Source organism: Pseudophryne corroboree, chromosome 1 (assembly GCF_028390025.1).
Source record: "Pseudophryne corroboree isolate aPseCor3 chromosome 1, aPseCor3.hap2, whole genome shotgun sequence".
NCBI classification, from domain to species: domain Eukaryota; kingdom Metazoa; phylum Chordata; class Amphibia; order Anura; family Myobatrachidae; genus Pseudophryne; species Pseudophryne corroboree.
In genome coordinates, this window is record NC_086444.1 from 869,986,060 (window position 1) to 870,013,492 (window position 27,433).

Genomic DNA, 27,433 nt, shown 5'->3' on the forward strand with positions numbered 1-27,433 from the left:
GAATGACTTGACTCAAGCTGGCAGTGTCTGAACTGACTTCACGTGTGGCAAGTTCGAAGGGTTGGAGAACCTTGCACAACACGGAAATCATTCTCCACTGTGCTTGAGTTAGGTACATTCCCCCTCCTTTGCCTATGTTATAGGTGGATGTATAGGCTTGAATGGCCATTTGCTGCTCCTCCATCCTCTGAAGCATATAGAGTGTTGAATTCCACCTCGTTACTACCTCTTGCTTCAGGTGATGGCAGGGCAGGTTCAAGAGTGTTTGCTGGTGCTCCAGTCTCCAGCACGCAGTCGCTGAATGTAGAAAGTGGCCCAAAATTTTTCAGCCCACTGACAGCATCTCCTGCACGCCCCTTTCATTTTTCAAAAAATTCTGCACCATGGAGACTTCCTGTTTGGTGCTGCATGGAGTAGCAGCTCCCTGAGCCAGCTCCAGTGCCAGCCACCTATCTACCCTGCTACACACCATTTCCAGGCATCTAAACACCCCCTTACAGCACCCCATACCTGCTTTAGGTTGATCCCCTGTGTATGGATCGCTCCTGGCCGGGATGCCGGGGAAATCAGCCCGTTCGCGGCCCAATCCTAAGCGTGGGTCCACATCCAAAATTGCACCTGCCACTCAGCCTGATGCCGGGGACCCTGCCTCTGGACCACAAGCTGACGGACCTGCTTCAAAAAGGTCAGGTAAACAGCCTCCCAATGCTGAGCAGCCCCCTGACCTCCCTCTGTCCTACCAAGATATAGTTAAAGCAGTGAGAGAGACAGTGCAGCCCCTGCTCCAGGAACAAGCACAAACACATGCTGCAGCTTTGCAACAAGCAGTTGCTGATATAAAGAGTCAGTGTAAACAACTTGCTAAACGTATCTCTCATGTTGAACACACTGCTGGGGAAAATTTCCAAGCTATAGCTGACATGAAGGAGGGAATGATCAAGTTACATGATTCTGATGCAATGGTGAGGGCGAAGCTGGACGATCTCGAGAACAGATCGATGCAAAACATCCTCCGTCTGATTGGCCTTCCGGAAGCCATCAAAGGACCCGCGTTGTATGACTTTCTGCGTAATACCCTGCCTGATTTATTGGGGATACCTGACATTTGTTCCGATTTAGTTGTGGAAAGGGCCCACAGGACGGGTCCTGCGCATATGTCTTCCTCTGCCTCTGCTAGACCCAGACCGGTGCAGTTTCGATGCCTCAACTTCTTATACAAAGAAGCCCTGTGGTCTGCATCACGCAAGAAGAAGGATCTCATTTGGGAAGAATCTCGGCTCTTAGTGTTCCAAGACTATTCCCCTGAGCTTACCAGGCTGCGTAAAGCTTTTTCCCCTACCTGTTCTAAATTGGCCCAAGCGGGGCGTAACTTCGCCTTGCTATACCCAGCGAGATTGCGGGTATTTGAAGGTGCCTCATTTAAAGATTTCACAGTTCCTGAGGATGCAGAGGCATATATCTCCGAAGCAAATCGTTCCGAGAATGAGGCTGACTGACTGTTGACCCAGAAATTTCATGGATAATGTGTAATTTTCCAATTTACACGTGATAGCTGTTTGTTTCTGCAGTGCCCTTGTCATTTTATTTTTCGCTAATGTTTTGGATGTGGTCTTGCCGTCATGTACACCTTGTCTGACTCTGGACATGTCTTCAGACAGGGGCAGTCTCCGTACTGTTCTCTCCTTTCCTGTGGTCATATATTTATGTTTGGGTAACCAGTACTCCCTTTTTGATTATGATAGGTGGTGGTGGTGGCTAGGAGTGAGTACCTCCATGCTGCATAGTGCAAGGCCTTCCTTGCCTGCAGTGAAGTCTCTTGAAGAGAGAATTTAGAGTTTTCCAAGCAAGGAATTCTCTGAAACTGTGTTTTTTGTTTTACTGTTAATATGTTTATGTGTTGTTTTGGTGTGACTGGGTATGTCTGGTTGTCTTATGTGTCCCCCTCCCCCTTCCTCAGGTTCCCACCAGTATTTCCTTACTTTTCTGTTCACGAATTGATATTATTATTACACTGTTTTATATATAGTCTGTCTGTGTTTCTCAATATAAGATGGATTTAAGTAGCGACCTGGAACGTCGGTGGTATACACTCACCGATCAAAAGAAAAAAATGTCTTATGTACCTGAATTAATTGAAGCTAGATTTTGTACTCCTGTAGGAAACACATCTCCTCTCCCCCGAAGCCCAAAAATTGGGTACTTTAGGCTGGCGTGTTCTTTCTGATGGCCCCTATTCCTCAAAAGCTAGAGGTGTTATGATTCTAGCCAGATCCCGACTCTCGATCCAGATAATAACATCTGTCCCAGACCCAGAAGGCCGGTTTATAGTACTGGAAAATTATGTTTATAATATGAGAGATGTTTTCTGTGCTGTTTATGCCCCCAATAAGTACTCTAAACAATTTATCCGCCTACTCATTTCAAAATTTCTCCCGTATTCATCTATGCCGTTAATTATAGGCGGGGATTTCAATATGATATCCTCGAAAATACTGGATACTAATTCTTCCACACACTCGAGATCCCCCCAAGCTTGGTATTCCATATATAATGCAACAATTGAAGACTACTGATGTGTGGAGATTCTTTCACCCTATGGAGAAGGAATTTACATGTCTCTCTGCCGCTCATCATACATTGTCACGTATAGACTTCCTCCTATTGTCTGATTCTTTAATCCCCAGTTCGGTGCAGACTAGTATAGAACCTATGGCCATCTCTGATCATTCTTTGGTTTGGGTAGAATTTTCTACTTCTCTGTATGTGGGTGCTTTTAGGAGGTGGCGATTTCCTACTGATTTTGCCTCCTCTGTTTCCTTTAGTGAACAATTGATAGTGTTTTGGGAGGACTTTCAAAAGAAAAATGCTGACATGGCTCTAACTGACCCTCAACTTTTTTTGGCAGGCCGCAAAAGCTGTTCTTCGAGGTCGTATAATAGAATTTGTATCTTGCCACAAAAAGCAGTTTGCTACCACTTTTAAATTAGCCCAACAGGCATTGACTGAGACTTATACTATTTTTAAGACGAAACCCACATTATCCTCCAGACGTCTCTACCTTGCAGCTAGAACCCACTTTGAGGCCACTTTAAAAACCTTAGGAGATAGACATGCCTTCCATAAAAATCATAGGTTTCACCGTTTTGGAAATAAAACAGGACAACTGTTATCAAATTTATTAAAGGGAGTTTCTCCAGACTCGCTTATACAGGCGCTTAAACGCCCTGATGCTTCCCTTTGAGAAGTTCGATAGACTCCTTGGAAAGCAGCCACTAACCCCTATTGCACACTGTAACTGAAGCCGCTGCGGCCGCTGTAATAAATCCTTTACCTACGTACTCTGTCCCCAGTTAGCATACATAGTCCCGTACTGTGCACGCACTTTGCGTACACACGCCGGAATAGCCGTGCAGCTTACACTCAGTGCATACACACAGACCGACACGCTGAGAGCACGAGGCAGCTCTAGGTGTGGCAATTACACTATACAAACGCTCAGCAGAAACTAAATGCGACAACAGTATTTGATTGTATGTTGTGGTCCAAAGCAGCAACAAGTAATAATATATTTGTAAAAGGGGATTACAATAAGTTAAAATATAAATGGTACAACACAATACAATTCAATCACAGAGAGAGAGTCACACCCAATGATACATACGTTTGTTCGCCTGCGCAACCCGGATCCGGTCCTCTAGTCGATCTGGCAAGATGACCTTAGAGCAAGAGAGAGAGAGAGTAAGCGGCCCAGGTGCAAGGTTTATATACCCTTGCCCAAAATACAATACAATGGGGTTGTATGCTCTCCACCGATTGGTTGGAGGGATGGTCGTTTACAGTACAGGAGAGGTCATTGGTCGGTTTGAAGAGATGGGCGAAGCCTTGATCCAGGGGTGTGTACAGCTGGTCAGATCTGGATTCCCACCGCATACCAAGTACATAATAAACACAAATATACCTTTAATCTGCCTTTGCGAATAACTATTCGCAATGACATGCGATCTTCTCCAAACCAAAACCGGATTATTACTCATAATTATCCGAACACGTAGATACCATGCATGATGGTCTGATCAGTTACTGTCCCTTCGCATACTGTAAAGGTGTATAATTCCCTTGTTGTGCCTTGTAAAGAAGTAAAAGTTGCATGAGGGGAAAGGGGAGACTATGTGTAATGTGTGTACTAAGTTTGGGAAATGTGTAATGTGTGACAGATATTTCCATGTTCATTAGGTTACTTTGTTATGTTATCTCCAAGCAACATGATCCTTCACATGAAATGACCAACCATTCTCAAGATACACACAAATAAATATATATATATATATATATATATATAAAATTCCAAGAGTTTTGACTATAAATGTTATACCTCTGATCTATAAATGTAAGTTGTCAGCTGTTAGTGATTTGTATCAGCAAGGCTTGTGTTCTTTGTATAGTATATTTGTCTCCTATTGTCCTGGTTTCTATTAAACAATGGCAGTCTGGTTTTGGTTGTCTTCAGTATACACTCTGAAACAATAAGGATAACTAGAGATATTTACTTTCCTCACAGATCAGGGTGCCTGTTTCATGATAACAAACCTTTGCGTAAACAAGACATGTCTTGATATATTCAAGACATTGTTTTAGAAGAATGTGTATGTGTGGTTTGATTAGCTTGTGTGTGAACAGTAACTTGCCTTTGAAGATTACACAGTCTGTACAAATTCTTTACTATAAGGATAGAATATGGAACATGGCTTTGGGGGCCTTTCTATGCGATTGCGTATGTCACCGTATTTACCCATACCCCACGCTAATACGCAGGGCTTCACGAGCCAATGTATGCAGCGTCCGGGTTTGCGCACGCACAGCTAATACGCAACCGCACAGAAGCCACTCTAAATGGTGTCTGTATGTGTAGTGCGGGTTTGTAATATTTTCCGACTTCGACACCTTGCTACAGAATCTAGATATGTAGTGGCTGTGCTTTCCGATTTTCACTCAGATATATATGCAACCCCCCAGATTGATTTGGATTATAAATCTTCTTTTTGGCAGTCTCTGCAGTTACCGGTTCTTGATTCTTCTCTGGCTAATGGCATCTGTGCTCCAATTACTCTTCCAGAAGTTGAGAAAGCAATAAGGTCTCTGAAGCCAGTTAAGACTCCAGGTCCTGATGGTTTTTCAGGGGAATTTTATAAAATCCTACATTCTCGCATAGTGACAACCCTGACGGACGTGTTCAACGTTATTTTGTGTTCCCATAAAATCCCACAATACTTTAATGACGCCATGATTCGTCTTCTCCCTAAACCGGGGAAAGACCTTAATCTCCCGGGCAGCTATAGGCCCATCTCACTACTTAATGTAGATTACAAATTATTTACAAAAATTTTAGCAGACAGATTAAAACCCCTTTTACCCTCTTTAATTCATATAGACCAGACTGGATTTATCACTGGGCGGCACTTATCTAACAATATTCGAAAAGTGCTGGCTGCGGTGCACTGGGTGGGGCTCAGTGGGGACCAGAACCCACACTTTATATTGTCTATAGATGCTGAGAAAGCTTCTGATTTAGTCAGTTGGGATCATCTGTTTACTACGTTATCACACTTTGGGTTTCCGCTGGGCCTCTCCAGTGTGCTGCAGACCCTGTATGCCTCCTCGAGCTCACGTATACTCTGCAATGGCTATCTCTCTGAACCAGTGCAATTGCATAGAAGTACCCGACAGGACTGCCCCCTATCACCCTTACTGTTCGCCCTAGCTATAGAGCCTCTGGCTGTAGCTTGAAAGAACTCCCGCAGTTTAATTTCTATCGGTCATCAAGAATTGAAATTAAGCCTTTTTGCTGACGACATGTTATTGTTAATTACAGACCCCCACAAATCGATACCAGCCATAATGTCCTTGCTATTCAAGTTCGGCTCCTTTGCTGGATATAGAGTTAACATGTCTAAATCCGAACTTTTACCACTTAACCCCTCCACATTACACATGGCCTCCTCTTCTGTCCTGTCGCAATTTACATTTAACACTTCCACACTTAAATACTTGGGCATCCTTATCCCTATAGAGCTTTCAAATCTTTATTCAGTTAATTTTTCTCCTATCCTGACTAAGGTGTTGCAATCTTTATTTTCTTGGTCTACGCTCCCTATCTCCTTACTAGGTAGAGTAGCCGTACTAAAAAGCATCAAATTCCCTAAGATTTCTTATGCTCTTCAATTATTACCTCTTCAACTTAACAAGGCTGATCTTCTTGCTTATGACAGACTATTCACGAAATTTTTATGGAGTGGAAAACGATCCCGCATAGCACTATCCAAACTCAAGCTTAAGAAACCCAATGGGGTCTAGCGGTACCGGATTTAGCAGCAAGAACAACATACTATTTTGGGATACTTACCAAGCTTGGGGGACCATAAATTTTGCCTTAGATAGACATCCTGGGCAATCTAGATTTATTCCATTTTTGGGCAACCCTTGTTTTACACCAGCTTTGGAAAACATCAGGTTTCAAAATTGGAAACAGAAAGGTATAGCGGTGGTGAGAGATGTTTTTGATCCAGGAGGTGTTCTGTACTCCTTTCAGGACCTAGTGGAGAAGTTTGGACTTCATTGCTCAGACTTTTTTATGTATCTCCAACTTCGCCACTATGTCCAGTCCTTACCGCCTGTGTGGAGGTCCGAGGATGGGGCTGATCCCCTGGTAGCTTTGCTCACTAGGACGAACAAACAAGGTTTTAAGACCCAATGGATTTAATAAGTTAAATAAGATTTATTCCCGGGATATAGCTTGGGCAGATACCTTTAAAGTTGTACCAAATGTATTTAAAGTGTTACACTCTTCCCAACTGCAGGAAACTCATTACAAGTTTTTACACAGAGCCTATATATCGCCGGGAAGGCGGAAACATATGGTTCCTGCGGAATCAGGCAGGTGCCCCAAGTGTAAGGCACCAGATGCCTCCTTTATGCATAATTTCTGGCATTGCCCCAAGATAATGAAGTTTTAGCACAAGGTACAATGGTACATAAGCCACACTTTTGGTATTAACATCCCCCTGACTCCCGATTCATTTTTGGGCATGTTTGTTTCGACCTGGAACTTACCTCGCTCTCACTCAAATTTTATTCCCCTATTATGGGTGATTCTTACAGTTGGGAAGAAACTGATTTTAACTCAATGGATCTGTGCGTCCCCCCCAAGGTTGGAAGTTTTGAAATCCTCTTTGATAACACTATTATACTTTGAGAGGCAATCCACCTTGCCAGATTTAGGTACCAAAGTAACCCACTGTTATAAGAAATGGTGCCCCCTGGTGGAATCCTTAGCTCCTTTGCAGTGCACTCATATATTACAACTGTTTGATGGCCTTTCGTTGACATCTTACAAAACTGTGTCTGATGACTGATCATTTTGTCTATTTGTTCTGTTATTGCCCCAATATATGTTTTTATTCTCTTTTTGACTACTGGTAAGGGAGTCCTGATCTCCACCCCCCTTCCCTTTTTTTTTCCCGTCTGTGTGTCTTGTGTTATGAATGTGTGGTTGAATGTTCTTTCAAATCTGTTTATTTTATTGGTTATGTGTATTGCCATTCTTTATATCTCTGGGGAGTTGTTAAATCTGCCTCCCCTGCAGTGCACATGGTTTTGTCCAACTGCTAACAAAATTCCTGCTGCGATCAACTTGGAATTACCCCCCTATGTGCGGTAAGCCATTGTGCAATGATGTCCCTCAGTTTCTCTAAGAGGGTCTCAGCGGTGTGCCTCTTATGGAAATCAGTGATACACAGTGTAGCCTGCCTAGGAACGAGTTGGCGTTTGTGAGATGCTGCTGCAATGCATCTACCTAGTGGGCTGTCACAGTCATGTAGTCCTTAGTTTGCCCTGCTCCACTTGTCCACATATCCATGGTTAAGTGCTCAGTGGGTACAACCACATTTTTGAGGACACTGAGGACACTTTTCTGAATGTCCCTGGGAATCGCTTGCCTAGTGAAGTGGAATCTAGATGGGATTTGGTACCAGGGACATAGTACTTCCATCAACTGTTTAGATCCCACTGCACTAATGGTGGATACCGGACGCACGTCTGACACCAGCATAGTTGTTATGGCCTCAGTAATCCGCTTTGCAACACGGTGACTGCTGTCAGACTTCATCTTCCTCGCAAAGGACTGTTGAACAGTCAGTTGCTTTGTTACAGTAGTACAAGTGGTCTTCGTGCTCCCCTTCTGGGATGAAGATCAACTCCCAGCAGCAACAACATCAGCAGCATCAGTAGGCGTGGCACTCAAGGATCCTCCGGAGGAATCCCGGATATGACAGGAGTCAGTCATGACTATGACATGGCCTACAGGATTACCTCCGATCCTGATTGAGGAGGAAATTGTCGATGAGGGTGTTGGTGGTGTGGATTGCAGGCGCTTGGATACAACAGAAGAAAGGGAGATAGGTGTCACTGGACTGGTCACACTCCTAGTTAAAGTTTCTGAACTTGACAATGACTTTTGATGAATGCGTTGCAAGTGACGTATAAGGGAGGATGTTCATAGGTGGTTAACGTCCTTACCCCTACTTATTATGGATTGACAAAGGCAACACCTGGCTTGACACTTGTTGTCCGGATTTATGGAGAAATAATTCCACACCATTTTGCCCAGGCATGACATTAAGCATTTTCATCCCATAGCCAACAACTGTCTCCACTGGTGCCTTATTCAAACAAACCACATCACCATCAGAATTCTCATTTTCAACTTTTCCTCAGCGCCAGCTACACCAATATCCTCCTCATCCTGGTTTAATTCTACAGTGACATCCTCAATTTCAGTATCAGCAACTGGACTGGTGGTGCTTCTTCCAGCACTTGCAGAGGGCGTGCAAATGGTGGTAGGAGCCTCCTCTTCCCATACAGTGTTGGGAAGGTCAGGACTAAACATCGCAATCGCGGACACAGTGGACTCTCATTGGGGATTTGTGATATCTCTGAACGCACAGTTGTTTCCTGTGCTTTAACAAGCTTTATTTTTTTACTTTTTCAAGAGAGATGAGGACTTTTATCTTCATGAGAAGCTGAACCACCTGTCATCAACATTTCCTTGCCGCTTCGTGTCGTGAATGGCATAGTGCTGATTTTACGTTTCTCATAAGATAATTTCATTTTTTTTTGGTTATTAATCTTTGCTTCTTGGATTTTACATGCCCTCTATGACATTGGGCATCGGCCTTAGCAGACGATGTTGATGGAATTGCATTGTCAATGTAATGACTGGTGGCAGCAGCTTCAGCACTAGTACTAGGAAGTGGTTCCTGATCTTTCACTATTTTTTCCTCCAAATTTTTGTTCTCCATTTCACAGGACAGAGCCCCTTTATTTTTACAGCACACAGAACAGTGCCCCTTCATTTTTACAGCACACAAGACAGCACCACAGTGCCCCTTTATTTTTACAGCAAACAGGACAGCGTCACAGTGGCCCTTTATTTTTACAGCACACAGGACAGCGCCCCTTTATTTTTACAGCACACACGACAGCGCCCCTTTATTTTTACAGCACACAGGACAGCGCCCCTTTATTTTTACAGCACACAGGACAGCGCCCCTAACAGCACAGGACATCTCCCCTAACAGCACAGGACAGCAACGCAGGACAACACCCCTAACATCACAGGACAGCAGCACCCCTGTAAAATACCTATGTACAGCACCCCTGTACAGCACCCCTAACAGCACAGGACAGCACCCCTGTACAACAAGGGACACCACAGTACAGCACCCATGTACAGCACCCCTAATAGCACACAGGACAGCACAACTAACTGCACACACATGGTGACCCCACTCTCCAATGCTAGAGTGAAGATGGCGCCGATCATTGAGACTTATATAGAATACAATACCCGTGAGAATCCGACAGCGAGATGATGACGTTTTGCCTCATTTTGGGATCCGAGGAAGGCGGGAAGTCCCGAGCCAGACTCGGATCCCGGCTGGAATCATGAAGTTCGGGGGGGTTTGGATCTCTTAGATCCGAACCCGCTCATCCGTAATATATATATATATATATATATATATATGGGTATCCACGAAGGTGGCGGGCGCACTCTCACTAATACACAAATTCTTCAATGAATGTCAATTGTTCTTTATTGTAGCCTCATGCAATCGACGTTTCGATCCTTCCACAGGATCTTTTTCAAGAAAGGCAATACGATATCATTTATTTCGATATATACAATCATTAGACAATGCCTATAGGGAATACAAAAATAAGAAAAGACTCAGTTAACTGAATTGGTTCTACGATCTAATCATTTTATGTATAAAGACATGTACTTTATACAACTAGCAGGCACGGCGATGGGGTCAAATTTGGCCCCGTCGTATGCCAATCTGTATATGACGGACTATGAAACAACTCAGATTTTTCCACAATATGGTCATCAAATTCTATTTTATCGTCGATTCATCGATGATGTTTTCTTACTTTGGCTCGACACTGAGTCAGCGTTTCACACCATGGTTAATAACTTCAATCAGTTGGATTGTCCCATAAAGTTCACTTCGAGCATTTCTTGCTCTGAAATTAATTTTTTAGATGTCCACATTAGCAAGGTAGGGGATACTTTTGTCACCTCAGTTTATAGAAAGCCTACCGATAGAAATCTGACGCTTCATGCGACCAGTCATCATCCTCCTGCATTAAAGGAGAATCTGCCAGTGTCCCAATTCTTGAGAGTATTAAGAATCAATTCAGATAGAACCAACACTGAAACTCAACTTGAAGAGGTTAAAGCACGTTTCCTGGAACGTGGGTATACCCGTAAGACACTTTCTCACTGCATGTCTAAAGCCTGTGATATTTTTGCAGGGACACAACCTAGGAATAAGGACAGACTAGATAACCGCTTAGTCTTTGCGACACGTTATGATAACCACTCAGGGCATCTTAACAAGGTACTTAAGAAACATTGGCCAATTGTGAACACCGATCCAGCATTACCTTTTACACGTATGGACCCCCCTATGTTGGCTTACCGCAGAGGCCCCAATCTTAAGCAAATGCTCATGAGACCTGTACTATATCCCAATGCACCTATGTCCACTGCTCAGGTGTTGCAACAAAAACCAGGCTGTTTCTCCTGTGGGAGCTGTACAACGTGTCGCGCGATGATGGTGGGACCAACATTTTCCCACCCGCATACAGGTTCCACCATTAAACTAAAATATCATTTACATTGTAGATTAGATTTTGTCATCTACATTTTAAAATGCCTGTGTGGACTGTTTTACGTCGGGTTAACTACCCGCAATTTCAGGGATAGAATGGCGAACCATCGCTCATCTATACATGTAGCATTGAATAGTGGTAAATCGGATAAGCCGGTGGCTCGCCATTTCGTTGAAGCTCGCCACCAAGTTGCGAGTCTCAAATGTAAAATCATTGATTGGGTGCCCCCGATGGTTACAGGTGGAGACAGAACCAAGAGGTTGAAACAAAGGGAGTGCTTTTGGATCAACCACTTGGATACGGTATCCCCAAGAGGATTAAATGATTGTAACCCCTATGGGGTATTTCTGTAGAGATTTTTGTAGAGAATTATGAAAATATTTTTTGTGATGTTATTTTTATGTGTGTATTGTCTCTATGTATTCACGTGTATTAGCCCATCCTCTCAGGTCCCTGATGGCAAGAAATTAAACAATTAAACAAATAAATAATTAAAATTATACTAGGCAATTATTTTAGTGTATTAGAGTACCCACTAGAGACATTAAGCCCTCTTTAGGCCGTTTGGATTGATCATGTTAATTTTTACATCACTCTAATGGAGAGTGAAAGCGGTGCCCACATGTGTTTCTGGTGTCCCAATGAAAACGAGCAGGTGGGGCTGGTGTAAGGTCCTCAGGTGATGTAGATCAGCCTGAATTGAAAACTACTCTCAGCCGAGTGGACCAGTGCGTGCCCGCTGCTGCAGCTCAACTATGTGAAACGAGCCGCGTCTACTTCCGGCGTTTGGAACGCATCGCGTACCACTTCCGGGTGGTGGAACGCAAGACGCGGCGGAAAATAAGCTCACAAAGGCTCTAGCGCCTTGATTGTGGCTTTTGCAACCCTGGGGTGTGGATGGACGGCTAGCGCTGGGAGCCAGTGTACACTGAGAATTATATATTTGATTGAGGCGTTTTTTGCTGTATGGACCTACTTCCGGTCCGAGGGTGTATATATACTTCCGGGGCATGGATGTCCACAGCATGTTTCCTGGGAACACATGGCTGTCTCTGACATCTGGTAAGCACCCTTCTTGTATAATTTGTGTTCAGTTGTGAGATTTGCACACTCTTTGAATTGCAAAACATCGTTCCAAATAGGTTGGACTGATCAGCCATAAGGAACATCAGTGAACCCAGGACACAGCATACTAGGATTGTGATCCATATAGGTAATAGCTAGTTTGAATAGCATGTCTTTGTTTGTGAAAACACAGAGCCTTTGGGTTGTCTAACAGTCTCTCATTATACATTTAGTCGCTATGGGACCACATATGTTGCTGGTAGTCCTCAGGATTTGGATACTGCCGCCTTTAAGCCCATGAGTAAGTGATTTTCAGTGACTTAGACTCTTTGACCACACCTTCCACATGAGTGGACTAATTGGTAGAACTAGGCACGCACCAGTAGATCGGTGTACTTTACTAAAGGGACTGAGGTGGTTTCTCTGATATTCTTGGTGATGAGTGTCACTTTGGTTGATGGTGTTTAAAAATTAAAAAATCTTTTACTAATCACAAATTTCATATCATAGTTACTATAGGAATGGGGTATTGAAACCCTGTTTATATAGACTTTCTGCCATCGTTTATGGGGCCTGGGAGGCTGAGTCTTTTCTTATTTTTGTATTCCCTATAGGCATTGTCTAATGATTGTATATATCGAAATAAATGATATCGTATTGCCTTTCTTGAAAAAGATCCTGTGGAAGGATCGAAACGTCGATTGCATGAGGCTACAATAAAGAACAATTGACATTCATTGAAGAATTTGTGTATTAGTGAGAGTGCGCCCGCCACCTTCGTGGATACCCATATATTCAGCGGACTTCGTTCTGTTGGGATAGCACCCACCCTCGAATAATTGATGCGAGTACAGGACTTTTGTTATATATATATATATATATATATATATATATATATATAGTGCACAATAGTGTCCGGCACTCCAACACTGGAACAGCTGATCCTGCTGCCCGAATCGTAATGGTAAATAGCAAGCTAAAGAAACGGCACTCAGGAACTCACAGATAGTTTAAATGTGGTCTACGTTTCGGAGACCTTTAATCTCCGTCGTCAGGACATAAAATACATCAATGTACAAAACATACCTTAAATACCTCACCCAGGTGCTCAGAACGCCTGCGGCCGCATCCCGTCGCTGTCCCGCTGACGTCACCGGAAGTGACTTCACGCCCGCGTCACCAGCTGACCGAACCGGGAGGAGGGGCCGGGGCCATCCACAAAGTGTTTTTCCCATCACCATGACAACACTGCGCGAGACGGGAATGGAGAACAATAACAATAACAATTACAAGGGCTTCAAAGCATAATAAGCTATACTGAGCATCTATAAGATATAAATCAACAAAAAGCTAGGTCACTAGAAATTCCCAACAAAGGGCTGTTGTAACGTAGCCATAGATCCTACAAGAACACTGGTTATAATAATTATGGAAACAGGCACCAATACCTAGCTTAGGAACCTAAGAAGCAACTATAAGAAAGTTGCTCATTAAGCCCAAAGGGCTGCAGGGTTTGCAGCTTGTAAATCCACTTTGATTCGAGACGTAGTAACAAATTATCCCTGTTCCCTCCTCTTTTACAGGGGGGGACCCAATCTATCATTTTGTACCTCAACGTGGCTAAGCCATGATGGAAATCCCGAAAGTGTCTGGCTACAGGTTGATCATTCATTTTAGCTCTGGTACTCGCGCTTGCCTCAGCGGTTTCTATCGCTTTTCTAATACTAGATCTGTGGGCTGCCATCCTTTCCTTAAAACAACGAATTGTCTTGCCCACGTATATACGTCTCGAATCAAAGTGGATTTACAAGCTGCAAACCCTGCAGACCTTTGGGCTTAATGAGCAACTTTCTTATAGTTGCTTCTTAGGTTCCTAAGCTAGGTATTGGTGCCTGTTTCCATAATTATTATAACCAGTGTTCTAGTAGGATCTATAGCTACGTTACAACAGTCCTTTGTTGGGAATTTCTAGTGACCTAGCTTTTTGTTGATTTATATCTTATAGATGATCAGTATAGCTTATTATGCTTTGAAGCTCTTGTAATTGTTATTTTTATTGTTCTCCATTCCCGTCTCGCGCAGTGTTGTCATGGTGATGGGAAAAACACTTTGTGGATGGCCCCGGCCCCTCCTCCCGGTTCGGTCAGCTGGTGACGCGGGCGTGAAGTCACTTCCGGTGACGTCAGCGGGACAGCGACGGGATGCAGCCGCGGGCGTTCTGAGCACCTGGGTGAGGTATTTAAGGTATGTTTTGTACATTGATGTATTTTATGTCCTGACGACGGAGATTAAAGGTCTCCGAAACGTAGACCACATTTAAACTATCTGTGAGTTCCTGAGTGCCGTTTCTTTACCTTGCTATATGTATATATATATGTAAATATGTATATATATATATATATATATATATATATATATATATATATATACATACATACATACATACAGTACTGTGCAAAAGTTTCAGGCAGATGTGTATAAAATGCTGTAAAGTAAGTATACTAGGACGCAGCATTGGATCAAAGCACCCACCATTGGGTGGCTTATGACACCTACACACAAACTGCCTGTTACAAAGGTCAGAAAATCTCCATCCTACGACGGTGATTCCTGGCCTCTTCCCACCCCATAATGGCGGCGACACGCCTCCGTTTTTCCAAACAGAGCACCTCACTGCCATTGAAACGGCATCAGACTGTCAATCAACGGGTCCTGCGCAAGTGCAAAGTACCGGAAATCGGTATTTTGCGCCAATGATCTCAGGTGCAACCACACCTGAATGACCCCCTAAGAGCGTAATACAACAGAACCTGAGGCATGAGTTGGTAGAATGTTAACTTTTATGGATGCAGGCTCTGAGAGATTTGTGCAACACTAAAAGGAAAACAAGTGTCTCCTAATGTCAAGGATTACATGGACCACTTAAAAAACCTATGTGAGATTATATAATGACTACATAATTATACTCATAGATGATCTATTGCTCATCATTTTCGCCAGCTGTTTTTTGCACCACCTCATTTTTAGTGGGAGGCGGTTCGATAGATAGACAGTTAAAAGATCGACTGTCAAAAAGTCAACACCATAAGGTCGAATGGGTCAAAAGGTCATTTGGTTCTGTTTTTTTAAGATTTTTTTTCATGTTTTAACAACTTTTGCTGCATTTACTATCCATCTCGCAAACTATTACCTTTAGTAACCTTGAGGCGAGCGAAGCTGAGCAGAGCGAGCCACTGAGCCTGAAGCGTGGCGAGTGAATTGAGCCCTCGAGGAGACACATTTCATCAAACTTTTTGTCCATGTCACAAACCATTACCATTAGTAACCTGAAACGTGGCGAACCACGCATTTCAACAAATTTGGGTAAAAAATGTTTAAAAACACTATTGACTGTCGACCTAATGACTGTCTATGTTTTTAATGTTTATCTTCTGTATCACAACCATTTTTAGCTTATCTGTACAGTGCCCTTTTTTGTCTATTTTAATCTCCACTACCATGTAAGGGTATCCAGTCTCTAGGCCGACAAGCATTAGGTTGACCACTATTGGTCGACATGCATTAAGTTGACATGGTTTCTAGGTCAACATGGTTACTAAGTCAACTTGACAAAAAGTCGACATGAGTTTTTCACAATTTTTAAAACTTTTTCATACTTTCCGATCCACGTGGACTACAATTGGGAACTGTAACCTGTACCGAGCACAGCGGTAGTGGAGCGAGGCACCTTGCCCGAAGCATGGCGAGTGAAGCGAGCCATGCAAGGGGACACGGTGCACTAATCGGGGTTCCCGGTCATGCTACGAAGAAAACAACACCAATTATTATTTTAAAAAAACTCATGTCAACCTTTTTTCATGTCGACCTTGTTCGACCTAATGCTTGTGTCAACCTATTTCAGGTGTCGACCTAGTTACTGTCGACCAATAGTGGTCGATCTAGACACTGTCGACCTAAGTCTGGTTGACCCCATGATCCACACCCCCCCGTAAGAGGAGAGTGTTTAAGCTATAGGCTTAGGGCATCAACAGGTAGGTATCATTGGATGCGGATGGGGTTACACATTTGTTGTAAGTGATTTAGTAGAAAGATTTAATCATTCACTGCACGTGGACAGTGCAACTTTGCCACATGCGCAGTGCAAAAAAAGCTCCAACACGGAATGCACATCTGAATGCGAAGCTATAATTGCTGCCACATACAGTACTTAGAATAAAACGTGGCTTTTTCTGTTGTAGGATTCTGCATCACTGTCCTGCTCCCTGCTGTGCAGCTTGGTAACTCAGAAAGGGACAGGTCATTTGGACAGTCAGATTTCAGCTGTGTGCTCACCCATTTCTATGGTTAATTAGCCATCTCAGGCGCATTGATAGCATAGAGAAGCGCGGTACAGTATCTAGTTGGGCGCTTAAGTAATTAATGCACAAGGGAGATGTGGGAAGCGGTTGACATTACTTTTGCATTAAAAATCCAGATAAACAAAAAAAAAAGCTGACAATGGTGAACTGGTGTAAGGATTTGGGAAATCAGCCCATGCATTTCTTGATTGTACAGTACAGTAAATTCAGCAAAAGTCAAGGTTTTAAATAATGGGAAAACTTTAACTGACTGGTTCAAGAATGCAACATTAATTAAGATTAATAAACTTCTCAACACACCTAACTCCTAAAATAAAACACAGACATAATGGACCTGAATCAGAGGACGCAGTAATGATGTTTGCGCAGTTGAGCGATTATTTGCCACTGCGCATGTGTGAAAAGTCTAGGAAGCACTTACTGTGCACATGCCAACCAAGGTGTGTGATGGCGCAAGCATTTGCATACGACATCGCTATAACTTCTGCGATCCATGGGTGTTCATGATGGAGACTGGGAGTGTTCGCAAAAAGAGAAGGGGTCATGGGCGTGTTTTGGGAGTGTCTTGGACGTGTTTCGGCATGTGGCTGCAATCTTTTTCGCAGCACCACTGCCACAGTGGCCATATCTTGAGAAAGTTACAAGGGAGACTCTGCAGTGGGCAGGTGCTCCCATGGAATTGATGCTGCGACCGATGGTGCATCAGTAGTGGAGAAATTAGATCCACTAGCACGCCTGAGCATTGCTCAGATATGCAAAGTGGACATTGCAGGATTTGCCGTGTCCATTGCATGCTAGTGCATAAGGGGAATGCTTAAACTGGTATTTGTATATTTTAGCACTTGAGAACCTGTGATAGTTTGCAGCTGCACATGATCTGCATGCATCTCTGAATGAGGCACAATGAGTGGAGATGTAAGATCACAGCTAAATTTATTGGATAAATAAACTATGGGTAGCCAAGAAAGCATTGTGAACTTCAGCCACAGCCATAACACTACATTAACAAAATGGTGAACATATTCCCTGTTGCAATCTGAGATGTGAAGAACAAACCTCCCCTTAATTGTTATAGTATAACTTGGCCAGAACCCAAGGAAGGTACACAGGTCCTCCCTCATGGACAGAGACAACTCATCTTATAAAAGGGGTGCCCGCACAACTACTTCTTGCAGGTCCAGGGCTGTTTCTCAATTTGGCTCCCAGTGCGAGATTCAAAAATGCAAAAAGAAAAAAAAACATATAGATATAATAAAACTAAATTTTGTGTGCGTGCCCCCGTTGAGGGGGCATGGCTTAGCTTAAAATGGGTGTGGTCTTGCTAAAATGGGTGTGGCCTCACAGGAAAAGACTACCTTACACCCCAGGTTTTTTTTTTTCACATCAATATTTTTTATTAGAGAAGAAAAAAAGGTGGGAATAATTTTTTCAAAAGGGGACAGAAAATTAGAAGAAGGAAAGGGGGGGGCTGTGTACAAGCATTAAGAATGAGTAAACATTATTCCAATAGCGCACACAGAGTTAACATACTGTATATTCACAATTAGGTGCACATACAATAATTACAGAACATAAGCAATACATATAAACAAATGAAAGGCTCATGTAGTTTAGGAAGAGTCAGACACTCTCTCGGTGAGGCTAAATGGCAGAGGATCAGATTGGGAAGTGTTGGGGAAGTACTGAGCACCACCACCTTACATAACAAATTCGTGCCAAGGCGACCAAAACACTAAGGGGGACAAGGCTGAGTACGAGTAGGGTAGATATGTCGTCTCTAATGAAATGGAACTGGATTTTGTGGATAATAATTCTTCAATAAAGAAGGAGGGGTTAATTGTTTCCACAATTGCGCTGAGGCAGCTCTCGCTGCTATCAAAATTTGTACAAGGACATAGCATTTATGGCAGGCATGTCCAATCTGCGGCCCTCCAGCTGTTGAGAAACTACACATCCCAGCATGCCCTGACACAGCTTTAGCATTCTCTGACAGCTAAACTGTGTCAGGGCATGCTGGGATGTGTAGTTTCACAACAGCTGGAGGGCCGCAGTTTGGACATGCCTGATTTATGGGATAAAATATTGTCAGGAAATAAATTTAATAATGCTATGGAAGGAGAGAGAGAGAGTGTCAAATTCAACACATCATTAATCAATTTAAAAAGTCTGACCAGAATTGACCAATAACAGCACATGACTAAAATACATGGAAAATATGGCCTATCTCACCACACAGATGCCAGCAGAATTTAGAACAAGATGGCCAAATAGTATGTAGCTTATCTGCTGTCAAATACATCCGAAAGAGCAAATTCACATGCATCTCAGTGTGAATTAAACATCTAGAAATTTTAAAGGAAGAGGTAAAAATTTTACTTCATTGCATCCTAGACAATACAATTCCCAAATCCTTTTCCCACCATTTTTGAGCTTTATATTCTGGGATAGGGGCTAATTCAATAAGGATCTTATACCAAAAAGAGATGTCCCCTTTAGATTTGTGTTGAGAAAGACGTACTAAAATTGAAGGCGTCAGGGAATTAGTGGACCCAAGTTGCTTGGGTAAATTTTTCCACCAATGGTATATTTGGTAATAACATAATAATTCTGTGTCGGGGATTCGAAATTTACTATGTAATGTGGAAAATTGTAACAATAACGAACCATTGAGCAGGTCGCCGAGTGATGTCACACCACATGGGACCCACTTCACAAAATTCAAATTAGGTATTACTTTAGAGAGTGACCTCAAAGTGATGTTCGAAAGAGTGAGTAGTGGAATATGTAATTTGTCAGCCAATTTATCCCGTATTTTCAACAAAGATTGTGTGGAAGGCAGTAAGGAAGAGGAAAGCGGACGTATAAATCTAGGGATATGTACAGCATCAGCTAACGGATAATTGATACCTGCTGCTTTTTCCAAATTCACCCAGCCCATACCAGAATCAATATCAGAATAAAATTTAAGTTGAGCCAGGATGCAGGCTTCACGGTACAAAATCAAATCCGGGAGGTTGAGACCTCCTTTAGCTTTGGCCAAAATCATCTTAGATTTCGCAAGTTTGGGGGGTCCAGTCGGCAAAATATATTTAATCAAAATACGGTTACAGTAAGTTAGGTATTTAGGGGGAAAAGAGTCAGGAATAGTATGAAATAAGTACATTAACTGGTAGGAGGGACATCTTGAATGCCGCCATGCGACCTAACCAAGAAATCTCATATGTAACCCAGGACTTAGTGAGAGAAGAAAGGATCGCGATAAGAGGGGGAAGATTCACCTCAAAGGATTTGGAGGTGACCGCCGGGATATTAATACAGAGATATTTTATCGATTCAGATTGCCAATTATATAGATAGCTATCCTGCAAGAAAGATGAAAGACTAGAGAGATTTATAGGAAGGGTGTCCGTTTTAGTCATATTCAGTTTGTAATAAGAGGCCTTACCATAGTCATCTAATATTAAGTGAAGATGCAGAACAGTAGAAGAGGGGTCAGAGATGAATAAAAGAATGTCGTCCGCGAATAAACATAGTTTATGATGTGTATCACCTACAACCAACCCTGAAACCTTATCATCGTTTCGGATCCTAACTGCTAGGGGTTCAATAGCCAAAACAAAAATTAGGGGGGATAAGGGGCAGCCCTGTCTAGTTCAATTGGATATTGGGAAGACATCTGACAAGAAGCCATTGCTGAACGCACGGGCCGAGGGGGCAGTATACAGGGAGCAAATAGATGTTAAAATCTGACCTTGAAACCCAAACTTTAGAAGGACCTCTTTCATATATGACCAATTTAGGCGGTCAAAAGCCTTTTCTGTGTTAAGGGACAGCAGAAGAAGGCCTTGTTCCATAAGCCAGGGAATCTATCAAATTGAACACTCGGCGGGTGTTATCTGACGTTTGACAGCCAGGTACGGATCCAGCTTGGTCCATGTGAATCAGCAAGGGCAAAACATAATTAACACGAGAGGCTATGAGCTTTGCATAAAGTTTAATATCACCGTTCAATAAGGCTATAGGTCGGTAGTTCTGGCAGTAGGCTGGGTCTTTTCCTGGTTTGGGAAGAGATAAAATTTGTGACTCAAGCATTTCCTTGGGGAGAGAACCTATCATGGAAATCGTGTTAAAAAGCTCAGTCAAAAGAGGGGTCAAAGTTTCACAAAATGAAGAGTAAAAATCATTGATGAAGCCATCGGGGCCTGGGGCCTTACCTTTGGGTAAAGATTTTATAGCATCATTGACTTCCAAATTAGTCCAGGGGACATTCAATGCAGCTAATTGGTCTTCAGTAAGAACCGGCAAGTGTATTTTGTCTAAAAAGGAAGATAAAGAGACCGAAGAAGGTTGAAAGGCAGAAGTATCTTGAGAGAGGTTATAGAGCTGAGAGTAATACTGAGCGAATTAGTTTGAAATGTCTTTAGGGTTTAGAATCTTAGCCTTAGTGGGGGCGATAATGTGCCTGATTCTGTTTCTCGCCTGTTGCATTTGTAATTTACGCGCCAACATCTTACCGGACCTGTTCCCAAATAGTTAAAATTTATGACAGAGTCTAATTAAAGCTGATTGGGTTTGTGCCATGAGTAACTTTTGCAGCTGGCTACGGATTTCAGAGAGTTCTTTACATAAGAGTTTAGAGGGTGAGGCTTTGTTCCTATCTTCTAGGTTTTTCAGCTTATTCTCAAGGTCATTTTGACGTTGGGCATTTTGTTTTTTGAGGGTAGCGCCCGCCTGTATAGCAGAACCTCGAATAACAGCTTTAAACGCGCACCAATGCTTCAATGTGGATGTGTCTTGAGGAACATTTGTGGACATATAAGACAGTATACTATCTGAGATTACTTTTTTTGTCATAACATCTGAGAGAAGATGGGCTATAGGCGCCAAGGTCGTGGAGGGCAATGACTGGGGTTAAGATTCCAAAACCACAGTAATGGGGCATGATCCGACCATGTGAAAGGTAGGATGTCAAATCATTTAGAGAATTGCAACGACCATTTATCGCCTAGGATCAGGTCAATTCTGGAATATGTGTTGTGAACAGAGGAATAAAATGTATAGTCCCGTCCGGTAGTGTTCTCCATATGTTGTAGAGATCAAACTCAGCTAGTAAGTTTCTAAAGGTGGCGGAGGGGCCTGAGTTAACCGAGGTGGCGGGCGAGTTAGTTAAGGGTGATTTGAGGGATTTTTCTAATTTAGGGTTTAAAACTAGATTAAATTTGCCCATAATGATTAAGAGGCCTTTAAAAGATTTATGGATTAATAGAAAAAGTTTACGAAGGAAGGGGACTTGATTAGAATTTGGAGCATATATGGATACTAATGTGACCAATTTGTTGTTTAGAAGACCAATCAGGATTAAATAATGGCCGTTTTTATCTGAGATCTGGGAATGAAGGACAAAGGACGTGTCGATACTAGTGATGTGCACCGGACATTTTTCGGGTTTTGTGTTTTGGTTTTGGATTCGGTTCCGTGGCCGTGTTTTGGATTCGGACGCGTTTTGACAAAACCTCACCGAAATTTTTTTGTCGGATTCGGGTGTGTTTTGGATTCGGGTGTTTTTTTCAAAAAACCCTAAAAAAACAGCTTAAATCATAGAATTTGGGGGTCATTTTGATCCCATAGTATTATTAACCACAATAACCATAATTTCCACTCATTTCCAGTCTATTCTGAACACCTCACACCTCACAATATTATTTTTAGTCCTAAAATTTGCACCGAGGTCGCTGGATGGCTAAGCTAAGCGACACAAGTGGCCGACACAAACACCTGGCCCATCTAGGAGTGGCACTGCAGTGTCAGACTGGATGGCACTTCAAAAAAATAGTCCCCAAACAGCACATGATGCAAAGAAAATAAGAGGCGCACCAAGGTCGCTGTGTGACTAAGCTAAGCGACACAAGTGGCCGACACGAACACCTGGCCCATCTAGGAGTGGCACTGCAGTGTCAGACTGGATGGCACTTCAAAAAAATTGTCCCCAAACAGCACATGATGCAAAGAAAAAAAGAGGCGCACCAAGGTCGCTGTGTGACTAAGATAAGCGACACAAGTGGCCGACACAAACACCAGGCCCATCTAGGAGTGGCACTGCAGTGTCAGGCAGGATGGCACTTCAAAAAATAGTCCCAAAAAAGCACATGATGCAAAGATAAAAAGAGGCGCACCAAGGTCGCTGTGTGACTAAGCTAAGCGACACAAGTGGCCGACACGAACACCTGGCCCATCTAGTAGTGGCACTGCAGTGTCAGACAGGATAGCACTTCAAAAAAATAGTCCCCAAACAGCACATGATGCAAAGAAAAAAAGAGGCGCACCAAGGTCGCTGTGTGACTAAGATAAGCGACACAAGTGGCCGACACAAACACCTGGCCCATCTAGGAGTGGCACTGCAGTGTCAGACAGGATGGCACTTCAAAAAAATAGTCCCCAAACAGCACATGATGCAAAGAAAAAAAGAGGCGCACCAAGGTCGCTGTGTGACTAAGCTAGTATACTTGACGACACAGAGGTAGGTAGAGCAGTGGCCTACTGTACCGTAATGCTATATATTATATACTGGTGGTCAGCAAACTGTGCAAAACTGAAATGCACCACAGGTATGGATGGATAGTATACTTGACGACACAGAGGTAGGTACAGCAGTGGCCTTCCGTACCGTACTGCTATATATACTGGTGGTCACTGTGTCAGCAAACTGCAAAACTAAAATGCACCACAGGTATAGAATGTAGATGGATAGTATACTTAATGATGACACAGAGGTAGGTACAGCAGTGGCCTTCCGTACTGTACTGCTATATATAGTATACTGGTGGTCACTGTGTCAGCAAACTGCAAAACTAAAATGCACCACAGGTATAGAATGTAGATGGATAGTATACTTAATGACGACACAGAGGTAGGTACAGCAGTGGCCTTCCGTACCGTACTGCTATATATAGTATACTGGTGGTCACTGTGTCAGCAAACTGCAAATCTAAAATGCACCACAGGTATAGAATGTAGATGGATAGTATACTTAATGACGACACAGAGGTAGGTACAGCAGTGGCCTTCCGTACCGTACTGCTATATATACTGGTGGTCACTGTGTCAGCAAACTGCAAAACTAAAATGCACCACAGGTATAGAATGTAGATGGATAGTATACTTAATGACGACACAGAGGTAGGTACAGCAGTGGCCTTCCGTACCGTACTGCTATATATACTGGTGGTCACTGTGTCAGCAAACTGCAAAACTAAAATGCACCACAGGTATAGAATGTAGATGGATAGTATACTTAATGATGACACAGAGGTAGGTACAGCAGTAGCCTTCCGTACCGTACTGCTATATATAGTATACTGGTGGTCACTGTGTCAGCAAACTGCAAAACTAAAATGCACCACAGGTATAGAATGTAGATGGATAGTATACTTAATGACGACACAGAGGTAGGTACAGCAGTGGCCTTCCGTACCGTACTGCTATATATAGTATACTGGTGGTCACTGTGTCAGCAAACTGCAAAACTAAAATGCACCACAGGTATAGAATGTAGATGGATAGTATACTTAATGAGGACACAGAGGTAGGTACAGCAGTGGCCTCCCGTACCGTACTGCTATATATACTGGTGGTCACTGTGTCAGCAATCTGCAAAACTAAAATGCACCACAGGTATAGAATGTAGATGGATAGTATACTTAATGACGACACGGAGGTAGGTACAGCAGTGGCCTTCCGTACCGTACTGCTATATATAGTATACTGGTGGTCACTGTGTCAGCAAACTGCAAAACTAAAATGCACCACAGGTATAGAGTGTAGATGGATAGTATACTTAATGACAACACAGAGGTAGGTACAGCAGTGGCCTTCCGTACCGTACTGCTATATATAGTATACTGGTGGTCACTGTGTCAGCAAACTGCAAAACTAAAATGCACCACAGGTATAGAATGTAGATGGATAGTATACTTAATGATGACACAGAGGTAGGTACAGCAGTGGCCTTCCGTACCGTACTGCTATATATACTGGTGGTCACTGTGTCAGCAAACTGCAAAACTAAAATGCACCACAGGTATAGAATGTAGATGGATAGTATACTTAATGACGACACAGAGGTAGGTACAGCAGTGGCCTTCCGTACCGTACTGCTATATATAGTATACTGGTGGTCACTGTGTCAGCAAACTGCAAAACTAAAATGCACCACAGGTATAGAATGTAGATGGATAGTATACTTAATGACGACACCGAGGTAGGTCCAGCAATGGCCTTCCGTACCGTACTGCTATATATACTGGTGGTCACTTTGTCAGCAAACTGCAAAACTAAAATGCACCACAGGTATAGAATGTAGATGGATACTAGTATACTTAATGACGACACAGAGGTAGTTACAGCAGTGGCCTACTGTACCGTAATGCTATATATTATATACTGGTGGTCACTGGTCATCAAAACTCTGCACTGTACTCCTCCTATATAATATTATACTGGTGGTTCCCAGTCCCCACAATAAAGCAGCACACTGAGCACAGATATGGAGTGTTTTTCAGGCAGACAACGTATACTGGTGGTCACTGTCAGCAAAACTCTGCACTGTACTCCTGCTATATAATACAGCTGCTCCCCAGTCCCCACAATTAAGCAGTGTGAGCACAGATATATGCAGCACACTGAGCACAGATATGGAGTGTTTTTCAGGCAGACAACGTATTACTGGTGGTCACTGTCAGCAAAACTCTGCACTGTACTCCTCCTATATACAGCTGCTCCCCAGTCCCCACAATTAAGTAATAAGCAAGCACAAAATATTTGCAATGCATCAACATAAACAGAGAGGACGCCAGTGAAAATGGCGGCCGACGCGCGGCTGCTTATATAGAATCCGAATCTCGCGAGAATCCGACAGCGGGATGATGACGTTCGGGCGCGCTCGGGTTACCCGAGCCATACGGGAGAATCCGAGTATGGCTCGGACCCGTGTAAAAAGGATGAAGTTCGGGGGGGTTCGGTTTCTGAGAAACCGAACCCGCTCATCACTAGTCGATACTAAATAAGATAGCAACTCCATTTCGTTTAAATGGGCCATTGGTGTAGTACCCAAGAGGGTATTTGCGGTCCTTAAACATGGAAGGGGGGGGGGGGGGCGTAATGAAGAGAAGTGGATCTCCTGTAATGCTACAACCGAGGCTTTTTGCTTAGCAAAACAGAAAGAGCCAACCGACGCTTGTTAGGGGAGTTCAGGCCTTTAACATTTAGTGATAAGACTCTGGGCATAATATCCTAAAAGATATAGATGATAAACAACTATGACCGTACATTCTGAAAAAAGAATTGCTATCAATAAGATGCCTGTAGAATTTGAAAACAGGGAGAATAATAGAGGGAAGGAGGTAGAATCAGAGAGGAAAATCAGAAGAATATAGGGAGAAGAGGAAAGATAAAAAAATGGCCCAATATATCAGGCCTGCATAATTACTGCAGAAACCTAACAACCCTGCAGTAGTATCGGAGGAAAAGGGGGATTGTATGTGGCTTGGCGCCACCACACATATAACAGTTATAGCAAAGAAGAACAAGTAAACATGTAAACCCACATTTCTATGTTACTATCACGAATGCACCATAGAGAGAAACAAAACAAACATTTCATGAAAACGATAAGAAAATCAAATCATCATGAAGATACGTAAGTTGCACCATGTCAATACGCCCTAAGAGAAAAACATAGAGCATAAAGTGAGGCAAAGAAGAAAACATGGCAATCAATACTTATCAGCACGTCCAGTTCATGGCAGCTGGGAAATGGTGCTTCATAAGGGGTCAGCTCATAGCAGACGAGAGGGGGATCACAAAGGCGATCACAGTGACTCAAGTAGTAGACCATTCGGCAGAGGGAGCAGATTTCTGCTTAGTGCCGATAGTCTGCTTAACCGAGATGTCCCAGTCCATTAACAATCTAATCCCGGCATCCAACGAGGAGATGGTATAAGTAGAATCCTCATACGAGACGATAAGCTTCACTGGAAAACCCCAACGATAGGCAATGTCATGGGCCCTGAGAGCTGTCGTGACCGGGGCAAATGACCTCCTTTTAGCAATGGTAAGGGTGGAGAAGTCCGGAAATACCTGTAGGCCTCCTAAAACATCAGAGTCTCCAGCAGACCGTGCAGCCCAAAGAATGCGCTCTTTGATCGTGAAGAAGTGCACACGGAGAAATATGTCCATTGTTAGGGGGGACAAGACTGTGCGAGATCTGGGGAGACGGTGGATGCGGTCAATCATGAGGTCTCTCTCTAGGCAATAGCTTACGGAAAAAGTTTAGCACATAGTCGTCCAGTTCGGAGTTGGAGACGGAGTCAGGTATGCCTCTGATTTTGATGTTATTTCTTCTGGATCTGTCCTCAAGATCCGCTGTTTTATTCTTGAGGGCTTCCAGTTCGGTTTGCAGTTGGTCGTGCAAAGAAATCAAGTCATTGTGAGACGTCACCAATTCCTCCATTTTCGGTTCTAGGTGGTCCATGCAATCACCTATAACCACTAACTCAGTTCTGACATCACGAATGGCGGACGTCAATTCTTTAGTTAAATCAGCTTTGAATGCTGAGAGGATGTGGCATAAAGATTTGACCGTGAGTGGAGCATCCAAGTCACAATCCACTCCCGTAGCAGAAAAGGCACTTGTAGGGTAGCTGGCATGGGCAGCATCAGGCTTGTGAGGGGTTGATGCGTTAGAGGAGAGGCCTCATTCGGTTTCTTCGGCGCAGGAAAGG

At 43.2% G+C, this 27,433-nt stretch overlaps 1 long non-coding RNA gene across 1 annotated transcript in view; it reads right to left on the reverse strand.

Moving 5' to 3' along the window:
• LOC134957959 (uncharacterized) overlaps positions 1–3,718 on the reverse strand; it is a 75,180-nt gene extending 71,462 nt beyond the window's left edge. Inside the window, exon 1 of the long non-coding RNA XR_010186821.1 lies at positions 3,662–3,718. This is a non-coding gene — a long non-coding RNA (uncharacterized LOC134957959). The remainder of the gene's footprint in view (positions 1–3,661) is intronic.
• Between the last annotated feature and the right edge of the window lie 23,715 nt (positions 3,719–27,433).